We start from the raw sequence: 16625 nt of genomic DNA, 5'->3' as shown, positions 1-16625 counted from the left end.
CAGACAAGTTCAGGGGAAACCTCAGAATGTAGAGATGAAAATTGCAGAGGACTTTAAGACCAGAGATGGAGGTAGGAAGCCCTAGTATTATGGCTTAGAGGGAAAAAAGTGTCTTTAAGACTTGAAGATGAGGCTGTAGGGAGTCAAAAGGAAAGCCCAGAATAGATCTTTTATTTAAGTAAGTCCGTCCCTCTCTCTGGGCCATCCTTTTCTTCTTTGTGTGAGGAGGGAATTGTATCAGATGAGCTCTACGAATCCCTTCCATGGGATATTCTCTCTTCCTGTGGAGCATGGGATCCAATAACTATTGTTAAACAAGTATTCCTTTAAATATAATCACAACAAACGAAGAACTGATTCAAAAACGAGACAAATAAATCTCTAACCCAAACCTCTATATGCAAACCATTTATATTTTGATTTCATTAGGGAGTTACAGGGAGGGAGGGAAGGCAATTATTAAATCTTAAGACTTAGAGTTGGGTTCCTGTAACCAGAGAATCTTCTAACTTCATTTTTGTTCTTTTAAAATTGAAAATGCATTTTTGAGGATGGATTTAACCATTATCCACAAATATGAGCATTTCTGACCTGCTCATTTTGCAGATGAAGCAACTGAGAGGTAAAGATAAGAGAGTTAGCCAGAGGCAAGGCTGGTATTTGAACCTAGGTCATTTGGGAAGTGGTCATAAACAGCACCCTCAATTTGAGTACCTGCCATATCGGCCTCTGGGCATCAGTTTGGGGGAGGAGAGAGGGGGCAGAGATAGCAAACAGAAATGGATTGTGGGTGTCTTTTAGGAAGGTACAGAGAGGGGCAGGTTAGACAAGGGGATTGACAATTATGTTTACCTAGGCTGATCCAGGTCCTCTCTCCTCTTTTCATCTAGTGCCAAGCCCTGGTTACCTCTTATCTAAGGTCTTAGTCTGACAGAACTCAAGTTTAGGGAGAAGACTGGGATATCGTGACAATTTTTCTTTTCCATTTTTAATAATTTTTCCCTCAACTACATACAACAACAATTTTAGTGAATTTTTTAAAAGCTCTGAGTTCCAAATTCTAAACCTCCCTCTCTCCCCTTCCCTTTCCCTGAAACAGTAAACCATATGATATAGATTAAACAAGTGTAATTATGTAAAACATTTCTATATTACTCATTTTGTGCAAGAAAGAAAGGAACGAAGGGAGGAAGGAAGAAAGAAAAAGAAAGAAAGAAAGGAAGGAAGGAAGGAAGAAAGGAAGGAAGGAAGGAAGAAAGAAAGAAAGAAAGAAAGAAAGAAAGAAAGAAAGAAAGAAAGAAAGAAAGAAAGAAAGAAAGAAAGAAAGAAAGAAAGAAAGAAAGAAAGAAAGAAAGAAAGAAAGAAAGAAAGAAAGAAAGAAAGAAAGAAAGAAAGAAAGAAAAAAAGAAAGAAAGAAAGGAAAGAGGGAAGGAAGGAAGGAAGGAAGGAAGGAAGGAAGGAAGGAAAGGAAGGAAGGAAGGAAGGAAGGAAGGAAGGAAGGAAGGAAGGAAGGAAGGAGAAAGAAAAGAGGAAGAAAGGAAAAAGGGAAGGAAGAAAAAATAGTCTTCTTCAGTCTGAATACAGTTCTTTCTCTGAAAGCAGATAACATTTTTCATCGAGTCCTTTGGGATTGTCTTGGATCATTGTATTTCTCAAAATAGCCAAGTCATTCACAATTCTTTGTCATACAATATTGCTGTTAGAGTGTACAATGTTTTCCCAGTTCTGCTTACTTCACTTTGTATAAGTTTGTGTAAGTCTTTCCAGATCTTTCTGAAATCTCTCCATTTGTCATTTCTCATAGTATAATAATACTCCATTACAATCACATACCACTCAATTGATGGGCATCCTCTCTGTTTCAAATTCTTTGCCACCACAAAATGAGATTCTATAAAGACTTGTCTGACAGGTAAACTATTTCATCTCCTCATCTGCTTATGGTATCTCTTTTTATGTCTAATTCGTGTACCCATTTTGACCTTATGTGGTGATGTTAATTTTGCCTGGTTATTGTTTTCCAATTTTCCTAGTAGTTTTTGTCCCAAAAGTTTGGATCTTTGCATTTATCAAACCCTAGATTATGATAATTTATTGCAATGTATTATGTTCCTAATGTATTCCAATAACCCACCACTCTGATTCTTGTTCACTACCAGATCGTTTTGATAATTGTCACTTTATAATGCAGTTTGAGAGTTGGCACTACTACATCACCTTCCTTCACATTTCTTCATTGATGAGCTTCCAGATGAACTTTGTCATTGTTTTTTCTAGCTCTAAAAAATTATTTTGGTAATTTGATTGGTATGAGACTGAAAAAGTAAATTAATTTAGGTAGAATTAAAATTTTTGTTATGTTAGCTCAGTCTACACCTGTGCCATTCATATTTTGATAATTGTTTAGATCAGACTTTATTTGTGTTTTACAATTTTGTTCAAATTGTTCCTGGTTCTGTGTGGTAGACTCCCAAGTAGTGTATATTGTCTACAGTAATTTTAAATGGAATTCGACTTCAGTATCTTGCTGCTAGACTTGGTAGGTAATACAAAAAAAAGCTGATGATTTATGTTATATTTTATACCTTTATATATTACATAACAACTTTGCTGAAGTTGTTAACTATTTCATGTAGTTTTTAGTTAATTTTCTAGGACTCTTTAAGTATACCAACGTATCATCTTCAAAGAGTGATAGTTGGGGCAGAGCCAAGATGGTGGAGTAGAAAGATGCATATACTCTAGCACTTCCCCCACAGCCCACAAAATACCTGTACAAAATGACTCAACAAATTCTAGAGAAGCAGAAGCCACAGAACAACAGAAGGAAAGAGGTTTCCAGTGAAAGGTAACCTGGAAGGCCAAAAGGAAAGGTTTATCTCACAGGACACTGTGTGCAGCAGAGCCCAGCCCTGGCCACATGGCACTGGGAGGAACAGGACCTCAACACACCTCCAGGACAGAGTTTCCAGCAGGGAGGGTCCCAGATTCCTCACTCCACAAGTGACAAAGAAAGCTCCAAAGGTCACTTTGGAGGACAGCTTTCCCAGCTGGGTGAGAGGGCAATGGAGTTCCTCCAGCAATAGTCTTAGGCAACAGCAGCAGCAACAGGAGACTGCAGGTAGCTACAGTGGCCGGGAACCAACCTGGGTCCATTGTCCAGGCAGTTCAGCTTAAAGCCTCTGGTGGTAAGGAGCAGCTGAGTCAAACCTCAGCTTTGAACATGGTACTGGGGAGCGGAGGGGCAACAGGACCATACTCTTGACGAAGGATTCAGAAATCAGGTAACTGGCTGGGGAAATGCACAAAAAAGGGAAAAAATAAGATCATAGAAGGTTACTTTCTTGATGAATAGGTGTCTCCTCCCATCCTTTCACATGAGGAAGGACGAGGCATACTGTCACAGGAAGTCAAGGCCCCTGCCTCCAGTACCCCTAAAGTGAATTTAAACTGGGATCAGGCAACAGAAGAGCTTGAAAAGTGAGTTAGTAGCTTGCTAATGGAGAACAAAAAAATGCTGAGGAAAATAACACCTTTAAGAAGAGGCTAACTCAATTGGAAAAAGAGGTCCAAAAAGCCAGTGAGGAGAAGGAGGCTTTAAAAAGCAGAATTAGCCAAAAGGAACAGAAGGTTCAAAACCTCACTGAACAAAATCGTTCTTTGAAAAAGATAATTGAGTTAAGGGAACTGAATGACTATGAGATAAACCAAGCAGTTAAAAAACAAAACCAAAAGTTTGAAAAAATAGAAGATAATGTGAAACATCTCATTGGAAAAACAACTGACCTGGAAAATAGATCCAGGAGAGACAATTTAAAAATTACGGGACTAGCTGAAAGCCAAGATAAAAAAAAAAAAAGAGCCTAGACATTATCTTCCGTGCAAATATCAAGGAAAATTGTCCTGATATTCTAAAACCAGAGGGCAAAATAAATATTGAAAGAATCCACAGATCACCTCCTGAAAGAGACCCGAAGAGGAAAAACTTCTAGGAATATTGTGTCCAAATTTCAGAGTTCCCAGGTCAAGGAGAAAATTCTGCAAGCAATTAGAAAGAAACAATTTGAGTGTTGTGGAAATACAATCAGGATAACACAGAATCTGGGGGCTTCAACATTAAGGGATTGAAGGGCTTGGAATAGGATATTCCAGAAGTCAAAGGAACTGGCATCAAAACCAAGAATCACCTATCCATCAAAACTGAGTATAATACTTCAAGGGAATAAATGGTTATTCAATGATATAGAGGACTTTCAAACATTCATGATGAAAAGACCAGAACTAAAGAGAAAATTTGACTTTCAAATGCAAGAATCAAGAGAAGCATGAAAAGGTAAATAGGAAAGAGAAATCATAAAAGACTTTCTAAACTAAACTGTTTACATTTCTACATGGAAAGATAATATTTGTATGCCTTAAGACTTTTCTCAGTATATGGGTAAGTAGGGATTCTACATACATACATACACACACAGATACACATACACATATAGACAGAGTATAGGTTGAGTTGAATCAGAAGAGATGCTATCCACAAAAAAATGATAAAATAAAAATTAAGGGGTGAGGGAGGAAAATATTGGGAGGAGAAAGGGAGAAATGGAATGAGGCAGATTATAACTCATAAAAGGGATAAGAAAAATCTTGTTCAATGGAGGAGAAAAGGGAGAAAGAGAGAGGGAAAAAGTGAAGCTTACTCTCTTCACATATTGTTTAAGGAGGGAATAACATGCTCACTAAATTTGGTATGAAAATCTATCTTACAGTACAGGAAAGTAGGGGAGGAGGCAACAAGTGAGGTGAGGGGAATGATAGAAGGGAAGGCAAATGGGAGAAGGGAGTAACTAGAAATAAACACTTTTGGGAAGGAACAAGGTCAAATGAGGGAATTAAAAAAATAAGGGGGGAATAGAGTAGGGTAGAGGACATGATAGTTAGTATTACACAACATAATTATTATGGAAGTCTTTTGCAAAACAATACATGTTTAGTCTGTATCGAATTGCTTGCCTTCTCATTGGGGATGGGTAGAGAGGGAGGGAGGGAGGGAGAGGAGTTGAAATTCAAAGTATTAGAAACGAATGTTGAGAATTATTATTGTATATAACTGCAAAATAAGAAACACAGGTAATGGGGTATAGAAATTTATCTTGCCCTACAAGAAAAGAGAGAAGATGGGGTGTTGATATGGGAAGAGTGGGGTGTGATAGAAGGGAGGGTACATTAAGGGAAGGGGTAATCAGAATGTAAGTTATTAGGGGGTGGGGGAGGGGAGAGATGGGGAGAAAAATTAGACATGTTGCAAAGTGATGTAAAAGCCATTAGTATTAAAACAATTGACTGAATTAATTACTGAGACTAAGTCAGCGACAGATTTAGTTTAGGGGAAAGAATTTTAGTCTAAGTTTCCTAGAGGCAGGAAACCTCGGGTAAAATTTGGCACTGATGGAAAAGTTAAGGTTTTAATGGTAAATATGATTTTATGACTTTTATTTAATCAGGAACTAGAACATGTATGGAAAGGCATGTAAACCACTTAAGACTTGCCTCAAAAGATGTTCCTTAGCCAATGTGAAATTATAGTCCCATCTGAAACCTGGTTACTGGAACTTGCTATTTTAAGATTCTATGAGACTATGAACTGACTATTCTTCTGAGTCTAACTCCAGGTATGGATAGAAAGAAAGGTGGTCTGAGTTTCCAATCCATGATGCCAGTAAGCCAGTGAAATGCTGGTATGAACTGCAAAAAGTGATCTCATGGGAAGGGTGGAAGAGTGGCTGTTCAGCCTGGGTTAAGGTAGGATTCTCCTGACTCAGTTTCTCCACTGACATCTGGCAACTTTAAGCCTGACTGAAGGCAAGTTGACAATCTACTCCTGCCTGGAACTGACATGAAGTTCGGGAGATATTGTTTCCCTGCAATGTCCCTACTCTTAGTGGGAATTTCCTATAGTCAAAAGGTTTGTAAGCTTAATACCAGATCTATTAAATTATAGATTGTTGGTAGGGGAACATCTGAGGTTAAGTCTAAAATTAAGCTATTAGGCTTAGGACTTTAGACCAACAACAATAAGTTAAGGTCCTTTAATTCTTAGTAATAGTATGGAGACAATTAGGTCAAGGGCTTGTGAAGTTAGCATACGTAGTTATTATTTGTGTCTCAGTTGGTTAATGTTAAAAAAAAAAATTCGTTTGTGGCCTCTATTGTGAATGCTTTAAAAGAAATATCACCTGACCAAAAGTTGGAATGGTTTTATATAATATGAACTGTGTTAAAAATGAAAAATAATTCCCCAGTTGATAAATGGTCAAAGGATATGAACAGGCAACTTTCAGAGGAAGAAATTAAAGATATCTATAATCATGTGAAAAAATGCTCTAAATCACTTTTGATTACAGAGATGCATATCAAAACAACTCTGGGGTACCACATCATACCTATCAGATTGGCAAACATGACAGAACAGGAAAATGATAAATATTGGAGATGTGGGAGAGTTGGAACACTAATTCATTGTTAATGGAGCTGTGAGCTCATCCAACCATTTTGGAGAGCAATTTGGAACTATGCCCAAAGGGTTACAAAAATGTGCATACCCTTTGACCCAGCATTATCGCTTCTAGGACTGTATCCCCAAGAGAACATAAAAGTGGCAAAGGGTCCCACATGTACAAAAATATTTATAGCACCACTCTTTGTAGTTGCCAAGAACTGGAAATCAAGGGGATGCCCATCAATTGGGGAATGGCTGATCAAATTATGGTATGTGAATGTAATGGAGTACTATTGTGCCATAAGAAATGATGAACAAGAAGACTTCAGAAGGGCCTGGAAGGACTTCTATGATCTGACGCTGAGTGAAAGGAGCAGAACCAGGAGAATTTTGTGCACAGCAGAGACCACAGTGTGCAAGAACTTTGTAACAACGCAAGAACTTAAAAAAAAATTTCCCAATGATCTTTCAAGGCAAAATGCCTTCCACACTCAGAGAAAGAACTACGGAATTCTTTCGCAGAATGTAGCAGATCGTGTGTGTGTGTGTGTGTGTGTGTGTGTGTGTGTGTGTGTGTGTGTGTATTATGTTTTGATTTGTTATATGATTTCTGCCATTTATTTTAGTTCATCTACACAGCATGACTACAGTGAAAACGTATTCTATAGGAAAGTATGTGTAGATCCTATATAGAATTGTATGCCATCTTCTGGAGGGAGGGGACTAGTGGGGAGTAGGTAAAGGGGAAAGTCTAAGTTTTATTGTAGTGATTGTAGAACATTAAAAATAAAAAATTAAAGTTAAAAAATTAAAAAAAAAAAAAGAGTGACAGTTTTGTTTCCTCTTTGCCTGTTCTAATTCCTTCAATTTCTTTTTTTTCTCTAATTGCTCTAGGTAGCATTTCTGCTACAATACTGAATAATAGTGATGATAATGAGCACACTTTTTCTTAACTTTCCTTTTACTGTTTAGGATGACCATCACCCTCTTAGTTTCCCAGGCCCACAACCTACGTGTCATCCTTGACTCTCTTAGGCCACCAGATGGCTCAGTCGATAGAGTGATTGCTATAGAGATAGGTTGATGTTTATCCTTGGGAGAAAGATGAGAGGGTGACCTTGTGAAGGCAAATGTAGGCTCCTTTTAAGTTGGTTTCTCATTGAGTTATCTCCTTTCTCAAAAAGAAATTTTCCCACCTGGATAATTTCGAGGTTGACTTTTGACACCTTTTGAAAAATGTGGAGCTGTAACTGGCTGTTAGTTATCACCTTTGCCTGGAATCAAAATACAGCTAAGGGAGTCTTTTACTTGTTATGGTTTCTCCATATCTTCATAATCATGTCCCTCATTTTCCTTTCAGAGCAAATGTCTGTAATTGGGGCCTTGAATTTGGAAGTATATATGTGTGCAAATTAAAGCACTTCAGATTATAAAATGGAACCACATTCTAATGATTATGGGCATACAATGGGTTGTTAGTACTGAAACTTGAGTTATCTTAAATATAAATATTATTAAATATTAAATGTAAATACAAAACATCTTTCTTGATTTTCCTCTGACTTACAGTTTTATTTGTGTATATGATATAGGAATAATCTCCTCCTGGGAGGGCAGCTAGTGGCTTGGTGGAGAGGGTGCCAGGCCTGAAGTCAAGAAAACTGATCTTCATGAGTTCAAATCTAGCCTCAGACACTTAGTAGTTGTGAGACCCTGGGCAAGTCACTTAATCCTGTTTGCCTCAGTTCCTAAACTGGAAAATGAGCTGGAGAAGGAAATGGCAAACTACTCTAGTATCTTTGCCAAGAAAATCCCAAAAGGGGTCATCAAGAGTTGGACATGACTGAAACAACTGAAGAATAACAAGGAAGAAATTAAAGGGAAATATGTCAGTTTTTAAAATTGGAATAAAGATTTTACCTGCAAAATTGCATTGATAATTGTGAAGAGGGTTAAATGATTTTCCTATTTGAAGTATTTAGCTAATAATGGTAGAGAAAGAAAAGCTGGTTTTCCAATTCAGGCCCTCATGATGTAACAATTGAAATTCTCTGAAGTTTCAGATGAATTTTGTTCTTAATTACATATTCTTCTTATATCTCTACTAATACAATCAGAAAGGTTTGGTTTGAGCTAGAAAGTTTTATTAAATTATATCAAGTGTGTATTAAGTCTTCTTACAAGCTCCAGAAACCTGAGAAGCAGACCTGGGAGGAAGAACCCCTTCAGATCTATCCTAATAATGTGGTTTGCTCCAAAAATATCCAAGAAAAGTCATGATGACAACTACCTGGGATATATAAGATATCAAGACACTGATTACATGGACATTGAGAGTGGGATACAAAAGGACTTTGTTAATCTCATCAGTTCTCTTTTCCCAAGTGTCAACTCTACTGTACCAAGGGAGCTGCACCTTAAAGAGTTTGTCAACAAACTGGTCATAGAAGAAAGTAAATTTTTAAAATTTATTTTTAGTTTTCAATATTTACTTCCTCATCACTCCCCTCCCCCCATCCTCATCTACCCTCAATGAGAAGGCAAGCAATTTGATGTAGGTTATACATGTGTAGTCATGGAAAACACTTCCATAATAGTCATGTTGAGAAAGACTAACTATATTTTCTTCCATCCTATTCTGGCTCCCCCTCCTATTTGTTCTATTCTCTCCTTTTATCTTGTCAAAAATGTTTTCTTCTGATTGCTCCTTCCCCTATTTGCCCTCTTTTCTATAGTCCTGCCCCCTCTTATCCTCTTCCTCCCTACTTTCCTGTAGGTAAGATAGATTTCCATACCCAGCTGAGTTTGTATGTTATTCTTTCCTTCAGCCAAATCTCATAGGAATAAGGTTCACTCATTCCCTCTCATCTCCCCCTTTCCCCTCAGATTACAAGCTTTTTTTGTGTGTTTTTTATGTGAGATAAATTATTCTATACTACTTTTCCCTTTCACCTTTTCCCAGTACATTCCTCTCCCACCCCTTAATTTTACTTTTTAGATATCATCCATTCATATTCAACTCACCCTGTGTCTTTTGTGTGTGTGTGTGTGTATGTGTGTGTATGTATGTTTTCTCCAACTACCCTAATAATGAGAAAAGTCTCATGAGTTACAAATATAATCCTTCCATGTCAGAATATACACAGTTCAACTTTAATAAATCTCTTATAATTTTTCTTTCCTGTTTACTTTTTCCTGCTTCTCTTGAATCATGTATTTGAACATCACATTTTCTATTCAGCTCTGGTCTTTTCATCAAGAATGTTTTCAAGTCCTCCATTTCATTGAATGTCAATTTTTTCCCCTTGAAGTATTATACTGGGTAGGTGATTCCTGATTTTAATCCTAACATCTGTCTCAGTTTTACTGTGAAGGTGATTCCTGGTCTTAATCCTAACACCTGTGACCTCTGGAATATTATTTTCCTGACCCTCTGATCCCTTAATGTAGGAGCTGCTAAATCTTGTGTTATCTTGATTGTGTTTCCACAATACTTGAATTGTTTCTTTCAGGTTGCTTGTAATATTTTACCCTTGACCTGGGAACTTTGGAATTTGCTACGATATTCCTAGAAGTTCTTTTGAGGCTTTCTTTCAGGAGGTTATCAGTGGATTCTTTCCATTTCTATTTTATCCTCTGGTTCTACAATCTCAAAGCATGTCTTGAAAGATGATGTCCAGGCTCTTTTGTTGATCATGGCTTTCAGGTAGTCCAATAATTTTAAAATTCTCTCTCCTTGATCTATTTTCTAGGGCAGCTGTTTTTCCAATGAGATATTGTCTTCTATTGTTTTTTCAGTTTTTTTATTTTTGTTTTAGAATTTCTTGATTTCTCATTGAGTCATTAGCCTCCATTTCCTCCATTCTAATTTTTAAGGAATTATTTTCTTCAGTGAGTTTTTGGACTCCCTATTCTATCTGGGCAATTCTGCTTTTAAAGGCATTCTTCACCTCGTTGGCTTTTTGGAACTTCTTTGTCATTTGGGTTAGTCGATTTTTAAGGTGTTATTTTCTTCAGCAATTTTTTTAGTATCTTTTAGCAAACTGTTGATTCATTTTTCATGATTTTCTTGCATCACTCTCATTTCTCTACCAAGTTTTTCCTTTACTTCTCTTACTTGATTTTCAAAATCCTTTTTGAGCTCTTTCATAGTTTGAGACCAATTCACATTTTTCTTGGAGGCTTTGAGTGTAGGAGCTCTGACTTCGTTGTCTTCTTCTGGTTAGGAGCTTTGACTTTGTTGTCTTCTTCTGGTTGGATGTTTTGATCTTCCTTGCCACCGAAGTAAGATCCTATAGCCTGTTTTTTTCCTCAGTTCGCTCATTTTCCCAGCCAATTATTGCCTTTTGAGCTTTTTATTAAGGTATGGGCCTGCTTCTAGAGTGGAGAGTGGAAAGTGTACTGTCTCAAGTTTCAGGAGTTTAGCATAGCTGTTTTCAGAGATATTTCTAGGGACTTGTTAATTTATAGTTTTTTCATGGTTGTATGATCAAAGGAAAGGTGGTTTTTCTTAAATATCTTGTGTCTCAAGGTCTCTGTGAGTTTTAGGCTTGTCATCATAGTTCAAAGGAAAAAGTGCCCTGGTTCCAAGTCCTTGTTATTGTTACATTACTTTTGATGGGTCACAGGTTATTAGGAAACTAAGGACACTATTCATATTAATAACCCTTATAGTTGTATTTGTTTACCAATTGTGTTGATAGCAAATATTAGAGGATTGTTTTGATATGGATGAATCAAGCTTCTTTTAGTTAGCTGTCTTTGCTTCCATGATCATGCTTTCTGCCAATATGGATTGTCTTTAGATAAAGAAATATCTCCCATGAATCAAAAGGGAATATTAGTAAACTACTAATAAATTACTTATCAGTGATTTTCAAATGCATTCCTTAATTACACATGTAGTTTAATTCTTATAAATCATAGTAGATTAAGAAGTTTGTAGACATATCTTGCAGGCTAGATGATGCAGTGAATAGAGTGCTGCTCCTGGCATCAGGAAGACTCAAGTTAAAATCCAGTCTCAGACATTTACTACTGCCCTAGAAGAAGGTGCTATTATAATCCCTAGTTTATAAATGTGAAAGTGAGTAAGACAAAGAATTTTGCAAGGGTCACAGTCTTAATAAATGTCTGAGACCAGAGTTGTAAGAGATAAATTTCTCAGTTGGACACAAGTCCAACAAGAATTCCTAGAAGAAATAAAGAAAGAGATAAAAAGAGCAAAAAATATTATTTTAAAAATCAAATAAGAGTTGTCGAGGAAAAAACTGGGGGGAAATGGACACTTAAAGAAATAGAGAACTTTTAAACATTTCTGATGAAAGGACCAGAGATGAATAGAAAATCTGGCACTTGAACAAAAGACTCAAGAGAAACATTAAAAGATAATCTGAGTGTGAAATCATAATGGACTTAATGATGTCGAACTTAATAAGGGATTTATAATATATTTTTATATAATATATAAAATTACATTTTATATATTTATATTGCAAATAATATATAAAAATTATATACTATATATGTATGTTATATAAATATATGTAATATATATAAATTATACATTTATATGATATATAAATTATGATATATAAATATATGATATATAAATTACATTTATATGATATATAAATTACATTTCTATATAAGAAGATGATAGATGTAACTCCTAAGAACTTTATCACTAGTGGGACGATCAGAAGGAGTCTACATAGAGGAAACATGTTAGGAGGATCTCAAATGAAGAATGGAAGAGGGAGAAAGAGGTAGGATTTAGTAAGGTAAAACTGTTTACATTCCTCCATAGGAAGATGATGCTTGTAACTCCTAAATTCTTCATCATCATTAGGGCAGTTAGAAGGCATATGTATAGATAGATGCCATGGGTATGAGGTCAATATGATGGAATCATACTTTAAAAAATAGAATTAAAGGTTGAGAAAGAAGAATGCATTGGGAAAAGAGGGGAGGGAAAGGTAGAATAAGATAAACTATCTCATATAAGAGAGGCATGAAAGAGAAGTTTTCAGAAGAAGCAATCAAAGTTATCTCTAGTCCGATGAAAAATTTCTTTAAATCACTAATGATTAGAGAAATAAAAATTAAAACAACACTGAGATATCACCCCATACCTATTAAATGGGCTGATATGATAGAAAAGGAAAATGATAAATGTTAAAAGAGATGTGGGGAAATTGAGCTACTAATGGACTGGTGGTGCATTTGTGAAGTCATTCAACCATTCTGAAGAACAATTTAGAACTATATCCAAAGGCTATAAAGTGGTCATACCCTTTGACCCAGCAATACCACTACTAGTCTATATCCCAGAGAAATCCAAAAAAGGAAAAGAGCCTACATATACAACAGTATTTATAGCAGTTCTTTTTATGGTGGCAAAGAATTAGACATTGAGGAAATGCCCATCCACTGGGGAATGGCTGAATAAGTTCTGCTATATGATTGCGATGGCACATGATGGTTTTATAAGAAATGATGAGCAGGAAATGGGGCTCATCAAGAATGGGTTTAAGAGGGAACAATACATATACATTTAGAAGAGTATAAGTCTTCTACATTCAGAAGAAATGAAATGATACGCACATAGGGAGGGGGAAGAGGACAAGGGAGGGATCTTTAGATGGGAGGGGAGGGTTTAGGTAAAGAGTGGATGTAGAAGGGTGTTTAGATTTATGGGAATGGAAGGATAGGGGAGGGATCCTTGGAGGAGGGTAGGCAAGTAATAGGAGGGCAAGGTAGTGAGTAGAAGTAAAGTAGAAGAAGTAGGAGGCATAGGAAATGAGATTCGCACAAACAAAGATCAGGAATAGAATATGCTTGGGATAGTATATTTCTATATGTATATGTGTGTGTGTGTCTGTGTATGTATATGTCTATAGCTATAGAGAAACACATGTAAACTTTATAGTAGCCTTCGGGGGGGGGGGCTGGGAAGAGGGGAAAAATAACAAAGTAAAAAAGTGCACAGCAAAGAACAAAACTCACGAGGAAGCAAAGAAAAGATGGACAATTTTCAACACAAGTGTTATTTATTATATAGACTTTCTTGAAGTGGAAATTCATTGTTACATAAATTGAATCCTTTTACATTCCGCTATACATATGACATGCTTTTTTTCTTTTTAAATTTGTGATTAAGTTTCAATATTTAAATTTGTGATATGTTTTTGATTCTATTCTCTATTTTCTGTTTGTGTTCTAGCGTTTGAGTCAAAAATAAAACTTTTTTAAAAAGAAATGATGAAGAGGATGCACTCAGAAAGATCTAGAAAGCCTTTGATGTACTGATGTGAAGTGAAATGAGCAGAACCAGGAGAACATGGTACACAATAACAGCAATACTGTATGGTGATGAAGTGTGAATGACGGAGCTATTCAACGATCCAAGACAATTCCAAAGGACCTATGATGAAAAAGGCTATCCACCTCCAAAGAGAGAACTATGGGAGTCTGTATGCAGATTGAAATATACTTTAAAAAACTTACTTTATTTCTTTGTTTTTCTGGGGGAGAGGGTTTCTGTGTTTTCTTTTACAATGTGACTAATATAAAAATATATTTTGTATGACTGCACATGTATGATCTATATAATAATACTCACCTTCTCAAGGAGAGAAGGATGGCAGAGAATTTGGAACTAAAAATTTTATAAAAACAAATATTAAAAATTGATTTTACGTATAATAAGGAAAAAATAAAATATTAAACAGAAAAATCAACTTGAAAAACTTAGTAATTCTAATCAAATTATTTTGGTCCAAAACAATTTAATAGGATTCTTTTGTGAATCCACAGGGAGCAGGATTTTTTCCTTTGGTTAACTCCAATACAATTAGTTCTATTTCATTTTCTAAGATTTGGTTGTACACAGTGATATTGGTCTTCTGGTAGTTTGAGTAATTTATATTTCTGAAGGTATTGATCTTTTTCTTTTATGTTCTCAATTTTGTTAGCATATAACAGAGCATAATAGGTTCTGATTATTCTACTTAAATCTTATAATTTTGTTATGTTTTCTCCTTGCTCTTTTACTGTTTTGCTGCTTTGATTTTCTACCCTCATCTTTTTAGTCAGATTGAATAACGCATTAAGATTTTTTCAGTGTTTTCAAAGAACAAACATTTACTTTCATTTTTAATTTCTGGAAGACTTTTTTTTTTTTTTACTTTCCAGTTAATCTATTTCTCCTCTAATTTTTGGTATCTCCTCTTCTGTTCTCATTTTAGATTTATTTATCTGCAATTTCAGAGTTCCAGGACCCAAGTTTCTGAAGAGAAGGGGGAGAATATTTGATAGGACCAACCTCTTGAAAAAGAGGGGAGCAAAAAAGGAAGAGGGGATCCTCGAACGTAGCCTTCTAGTTAAAAAAAAGAAAAGAAAAGCTCACAGAGAGTGAAAGCCAGCCTCTTGCAAAGAAGAGGATCACTCTTGTAGCCCCAGAGCTGGAAAAGCAGGAAGAGACAAAGACACAACCTGGGGGAACAAATTTCCTGGTATTTGCCCTCGGCTTTCATTATGATTCAATCAGCAAAAGTTCAATGGGAAGGGATTTACCCTTCTGGCACCTCAAACTCCTTTTTCTTCTGGGGTGACTCTGAACTCTTAATGTAATTCCATAGGGCTAAAGGCCTATAAACACCCTTGGGGTACAATTGAAACTCACTGGAATGTTGAGAGGATTACTGCTCTGGTGACACCAAACTCATTTCCTTTTCAGGGGAATTTCAAACCACAGGACTCTATAAAGCTGAATGGGATAGGTAGGACTCATTAAACATGGTGAAAATTTGTCTTGATTATTTATAGGCTAATCTGAATTTTTTTTTCCCTTTTCTGTAAAATATGTGGAGTGAAAAAAAATGCTGTCCTATACCATCTACATGTTTTTACTCTGAGTGCTTGTAAAGGGGCTGGGAATTCTTTCTCCATAGTCATGAACTTTATAGAAGGTATATTCTGATGTTTCCAAAAGAAACTCTAGTTAGGGGCAAAATGAGTCATACAGAACAACTTTTTTGGAGGGGCTCCCAAGATTGGATTCAGTTCATTTAAGTCCAGAACTTGCAATGCTGGGGCACAGGTTATGCTATTAAACTGTATAGTGCCAAGAAGCAAACACAATGTTCCCAGTGTAGTCTGAACAGGCAAAGTACAAATTTTCTCTGATTGGTTCTGGACACTACCATGACACACTACTGACTCCTCTGCACTAATCCCCTCAGATCATTTCCACGAGAATTTTTGTGTGAAACCTAGTTTATTCTTACTGAACTAATTTTTTAAATAAAAGTATAAGATTTAACATTTACCTGTATTACATTTTTTTGTCATGGAGTCATCCTGTCATTCCCACCAGTCAAGCTTTTTTGAATCCCTACTCTGCTATCCAATTGAATAGCTCTCCATCAATGATCTGTGTCCTCTGCGATTCTACAAAAGTTTTCTATTCCTTCACCCAGGTCACTTAGAAACATATTGAATAGTACAGTGTCAAGAACAGAACCCCAGGGCAGTCCAATGGACACTTCCCTCTAAGTTGACTTGTACCTGTGAATAATAATTCTTTGGGTCCAAGTATTCATAGGATTAAAGGATCACAGACTTAGAGTTGGAGGAAACCTCTGAGGTCACTGAATCCAACCTTATCTGTTTACAAATGAGAGACTGAGGCCCAGAGATGACTCACCCACATATTTAGCAAGCTTTGAACTCTGGTCTTCCAGAGTCCAAGCCCTATGCTCAACTCACAGCACCACCCTGAGCTGAGTCTACCTGACTGCTCTCTCATCTAACCCACCTCTCTCTACATATTCGTCACTTAGAGTCATCTATTCTTCCCTCTTGCTACTGTATGCAACTCGACTGCCCCTTGGCCTTGAGTAAATTCCTTCCCCTCTCTTGGCTTCACTTTTCCTTTCTGTCTAATAGGAGGGGCCAGTCATTCTGTGACGTTTCAGATATTTGTTAACAAATATTTATGGTCTCTTTCTCACTAATAGTAGTAATAGGAAAGCTAGAGAGAGACACAGATAGATAGAGACAGAGACAGAGTCACAGAGAGACAGATATAGGGAAAGATAGCAAGAGAGAGAGTCAGAGGAAGATA

The 16625-nt window shown here is 36.4% G+C and overlaps 1 long non-coding RNA gene across 5 annotated transcripts in view; it reads left to right on the top strand.

Annotated features, from left to right (window-relative positions):
* Positions 1-15827, top strand: part of LOC140503886 (uncharacterized) — a 33597-nt gene extending 17770 nt beyond the window's left edge. For 2 of the 5 annotated variants that reach the window (XR_011966903.1, XR_011966901.1), the window contains 2 exons: positions 13722-13971; positions 14746-15827. This is a non-coding gene — a long non-coding RNA (uncharacterized lncRNA). Of the gene's footprint in view, positions 1-2981; positions 4334-4368; positions 4439-13721; positions 13972-14745 lie in introns of those variants that run through there. The other 3 variants (XR_011966904.1, XR_011966902.1, XR_011966905.1) reach the window with 3 other exon arrangements.
* The last annotated feature ends 798 nt before the right edge of the window (positions 15828-16625 follow it).

Source organism: Notamacropus eugenii, chromosome 5, assembly GCF_028372415.1.
Source record: "Notamacropus eugenii isolate mMacEug1 chromosome 5, mMacEug1.pri_v2, whole genome shotgun sequence".
NCBI lineage: Eukaryota > Metazoa > Chordata > Mammalia > Diprotodontia > Macropodidae > Notamacropus > Notamacropus eugenii.
Note: the sequence above shows the minus strand (reverse complement) of the source record. Positions and strands in the feature narration are given on the sequence as shown.